Source organism: Tachypleus tridentatus, chromosome 10 (assembly GCF_004210375.1).
Source record: "Tachypleus tridentatus isolate NWPU-2018 chromosome 10, ASM421037v1, whole genome shotgun sequence".
Classification (NCBI taxonomy): Eukaryota; Metazoa; Arthropoda; class Merostomata; order Xiphosura; family Limulidae; genus Tachypleus; species Tachypleus tridentatus.
Genome location: NC_134834.1, coordinates 189810140 through 189815056, shown reverse-complemented (window position 1 = coordinate 189815056; position 4917 = coordinate 189810140). Strand labels below are relative to the sequence as shown.

The following is a 4917-nucleotide window of genomic DNA, read 5'->3' as shown; positions in this document are numbered from 1 at the left end:
GCAGATAGCCCTCGTGTAGCTTTCGCGCGAAATTCGACAATAAACAAACAAATCTTAAATTTCAATAAAATGTTCACTACTGGTGAAAGTATTTATTACGTTCAATACAAAACATCTATATAATCAGCGTTGACTCTAAGAATATTTGAGTACTTGTATATTAGATTGTTTGCAACGCTGTTATTTATATTCACAGTTTTAGAATAATAGATTGATAAAAGCCAAATTTTTTATTTTAGGCATGCGATGTTGGTAAAAGTTGCGAATTCTTTTGTTTTTGTCATTTTACGAGATGGTACAGATTCACTTGAATCAATTGGTAGCTCAATGACTTCTAGGCATACTACAATTTTATCATTATCTTCTTCTTTTTAACCCCTTTTACCCGTAACTCAGCAATAAATCTGCTAAGTTTCTAATTCCATAGTGTGCACAACACAGATTGCCTGCCCATCGTATAACTTTGAGCTCAACCACGCGATTATAATGAAATGATTTATTATTTGATTAAGTATCTTCATTGTTTGTAACATTTGACGCCTTGATCCCAATAATACTGTTGCAAACTCTATTTTAAATATTTTAAGTTAAATGTTTACTAACAGAAAAAATACGTACTATTTACTGTTTAATTTAACAATTTCGAAGTTTCTTGTAATATACAGAAACAATAATGACGTAAATACGAGAGATTAAACTTTTAAGTAATTTTAATGAATATATAAACACTCTGTATTAACAGTTATCGCATCAACATTTTGCTATTCATGTGCTTCCTTAACGTGTTTACAAGTCAAATATAATTTCGGTTGAATTTAGACCTAAATTAGAATCAGAATTTATGTTGAAAGGTACATTCATAATATAGGCCTAGAAGTGAACGAGCTGTAGCAAATGTTTATTGTAGCAATAAATTAAATCACTGTCATTTTGTAGACTGGACTTGTGTTTTTACTAAATAATCGAAAACATCCCGATCAACCACAGAACACAATTTAACACTGATGTAGTTGGAATATTTTTGTGAAAATTTATGTTGACTAAACTTTCAAAACGGATAATTCGATAATGAAGCGGTATCGAAATTTGATTAGAAATATTGAAACAAAATAAGGCGAACAGAAAGAGGTCGTTCGTTTGCTTTTGAATTTCGCGCAAAGCAACTCAAGGGCGATATGCGTTAGCTGTCCCTAATTTAGCTAGTTATCACCACCCACTGCCAACTGTTATGGCTACTCTTTTACCAACGAATAGTGGGATTGAACGTCACATTATAACGTCCGTATGGCAGAAAGGGCGAGCATGTTTGGTGCAACAGGGATTCGAACCCACAACCTTAAGGTTAGGAGTCGACGTCTTAAACCACCTTGCTATGCCGTGCAAACAGAGAAAGAAAAATTAAATTACCAACAAGGAAGAGTAAAAACGTAAATACTGAAAAAATAAAATAAGAAAAAGATTCAAAAATGTTAAAAACAACAAAAAAATCTAAAAAGAAGAGCACGAAATTCAAATATATACATATGACCGAAAATGAAGGCAAAGAAAATTTTAGAAAAAAATTTTTTAGAGCAGGACGACGTCGATTTATTTGTTCAAACATGTCAGTTATTTTTTTGTTAAACTTTTTTCTTTTGTTTATTCCATTTTTAAGGAAAGAGGCAGTCGGTTTTTAGTATCTGAAAAGATGTATTATTTTGATTTATTTAAATTTTATCGTTTTTTAAAGATCTTAAGTCATGTGAAATTAGTTTGATGCTGCATGAAAATACACACTTATCTCGATATTAAAATTTTTTATTAAAAATACCAAGGCCAGAGACTTCGATTTTTCGAGAAAAAACCTGATTTTTTAAAATAGAAAATTGTATTGGAAGTGGGTTTTAACTTTTTTTAAAACAGTGAACCGTAGCAACTTTTGTCCTATCAAAACAAATTCATTATCTCGCTTTTGAAAAATTGATTTTGTGAAAATAAGTCCTTTGTATAATTTGTTTTCGTCTTCAAATAAAATTATCCTTTCGCTTTGGATTTTAAAAATTCAATTTTATTACCAAAGTTCTTAATTTTTTTAGCCTTACGGATTTTAAGAGCATTTTGCCAATATATTTCACCCTTCTGTTGCAGATACGCTCAAACAGTTAGGAATTTAACACTTTACCAAATTTATATGATTATAAGGTTGTGTCTAACACTTTACCAAATTTATAAGATAATAAGGTTGTGTCTGTTTCTAAAAGTATTTTATTTTGATTTTATTGAAAAATGAACTTGAGTTATGTATTCTAAATACATCTTGTGTGGGTATTAATACTTTAATCGTTAACAGTTCCACGGTACAATTGGGCAATAGGAATAATAAATTTCCATGCGAGTTAGCATGCACACACGTACTGACTGATTGGCGTGCATCGTTCTTTCAATTACCTAAATTGTCAAATTATCTACTTCGAGACAGTTCAGTTCCTTTCCTATTTAACAACTTTTGCACCATAGATAATGTATGAAATTCTGCTGAAACTTCAATGTGATACACCAAACCTTCATTACTGTAAACTTTATTTTATTCATAAAATGTTTTACACAAATATTAATGAACAGAAACAAGTTTTATTGCAAATGCACATTTTACAAAGTTTAGATGATCTGTACAAGTTTAATGCCACAACTAAAATAAATTTTTTACCTTAGAAAATAAAATTTAAAATTGCTATGTTTGACTGTAGTAGTTCATTTACAGAAATAGGTTATTTCTTTGGACTTCAAAATGCTAAATTTGCACAATGAAAACTACATGTATTACAGAAGGCAGCCTTCTTTAAAATTAAATGTTACTTTTTTGTTATTTTAAGAACCCTGATATATATCACTGTCAATAATTACCTCCATGTTAAAAACAGACCAATAATTATTCAAGACTGGTGTTTAACAATTCTTAAAAAGATGTGTTGCTATTCATTGAAACCCGAAAGAAAAATGTTAGTAACAGTTCTGGTTGCCATGACATTTCCATAAACATGTCTGTGTTATTACAACTTTATTTTTATATTTAAAACAGTGCAAACATATTCATTACTTTTCAGCCTTTGGTTGTTAATAATAATAATTATAATAATATGCACTTGCTTGTTGTTCCTCAAATAAAAAAAGAAAAACAAAACAAACTCTTACAAGAAACATTTTCTGGATGTAATAAGTACCCTGATCTACTCAGAAGATTAAAAAGTTGTAAGGCTTTACTGTCTTGCAGTTTTATTTAAGCAGACACAGTTCCTTCTGCTGGTACAGAACCTACATCATTTGACTGTAGAGTTGGATTCTAAAAACAAGAAAAAAGTATATTAAGTAAACAATTAAAAACAAAAAAACACCAATTAAAGACAGGATAAATTATCTCATACCATTAACTTTAGAAGCATTTTCAAAAAGTTAGTCTAGATCCAAATTTGAATTATGGTTCACACTGAAGCATTTTTCATAAGGAGTTCAGTCACTCTTGTAGTATTGGATTAACAACTTTGTAAAATCTGATCATGTTAAGATTGAAACTCATACTATAAAATACTCCAGATCGTTGACCATTCTGAATGTTAAGAGGATATTTTGAGTTCACAAAGGTTAAATTTGATGGCATCCAATATAAATACATGCAATCTTAAAAAGGTGCAGTGGAATGAGGGTATGTAATCTCTGATTGCTTATTCTTAAGTTCTTGAAAACATAAGTAACAATAAAACCAAAAACTTGGTTTAAGTATTTAAGTTTTAAATAATACAATGTTTGTTGCACAAACTGTTAAAAAATACTGTTCCTCACCAATACACAAATTACCTATTATTCTGTCAAGATCAGTTTTAAAACTCGCATGCCAATAAAAAACCAACCTAAGCATTCATCATATTTCTGTATCTAGTTACACTATCATAAAACTTCTTATAAGGTTGGTTAGCACAAAACTTACAAAAATAAACATGATGTCACCTTTGATACAAGTTAAGATATGTGAAGAGTCCTTGGGAGCTGTCGTTTAGGGATCAACTTCAGCAATCTCATTTATATCCCCTTACCATTGCTTATATTTTCTCCAACAAAAATATGTTAAGCAATTTAAATGTATCTCCATAAGATAACTCCAACTTCAAACTTGAACCACACAAACAGCTTTTCTGGACTCCTTTAACAACTCAATTCTCTTTCTTAAATAATATGCTAGAATCTTATGGAGTGAACACCCTTAAGATTTATAGTCAGATTCTATACAGAAAATAGATATTCTATTTGTTTTATAACTGGTTAACATATTGTCTAGAAGGCTGTAGAACTTCTTAATACCTATGCCTAGATCTTTTTCCTCATAAATGTCAACTAGTTTCTATAGCAGTAAGAACAATTAGTGTTGTGATAACATTTATATAAGAAAGGTTATGTATACTGGTTAAAGTCAAATGTCAGGTATCAAAGTTCAAAGGGTCTGCATGTTTTTCTGGATGTTTTCAAATGTTAAACTACTTACAGTTCTTCCCTGTAGTCCTCTCAAAACTGCCATAATTTTGGGCCATAATCCAGAAATCAAAATGGGCTTTTAAGCCACCTGAAAAAAAAAAACACTTTTAGCAGTCATTTCCCTGTATGCTTTTTTTGTAACAAAAGATTCAATTAACATGTCCTTAGATTCCCAATATTTAGTTTGATGCATTTTGGAGGTTCAAATAAGATAGACTTGAATATCAAATCCCATAAACATCAACACTTAAGGGCATATAATGTCTTAGTCATCTGCTGTAAATGATAGTGCTAAAAAGTACACTCCATGAGGAGGGAATGTCACAAAAAAAGGTTATGGCTAGTTCAGAATGTTTGATCATCTTAAGTTGGGTGACCTGAAGTCAAATACTGTCCTTAACTTTATTCATGGCT

The 4917-nt window shown here is 30.3% G+C and overlaps 1 long non-coding RNA gene across 1 annotated transcript; it reads right to left on the bottom strand.

Annotated features, from left to right (window-relative positions):
• Window positions 1–3040: 3040 nt before the first annotated feature.
• LOC143228301 (uncharacterized) lies at window positions 3041–4605 on the bottom strand. The gene is made up of 2 exons (XR_013015309.1): window positions 4514–4605; window positions 3041–3319 (listed from the first exon to the last, which is right to left on the bottom strand). It is a non-coding gene; the product is annotated as an uncharacterized LOC143228301 (long non-coding RNA).
• Window positions 4606–4917: the final 312 nt, after the last annotated feature.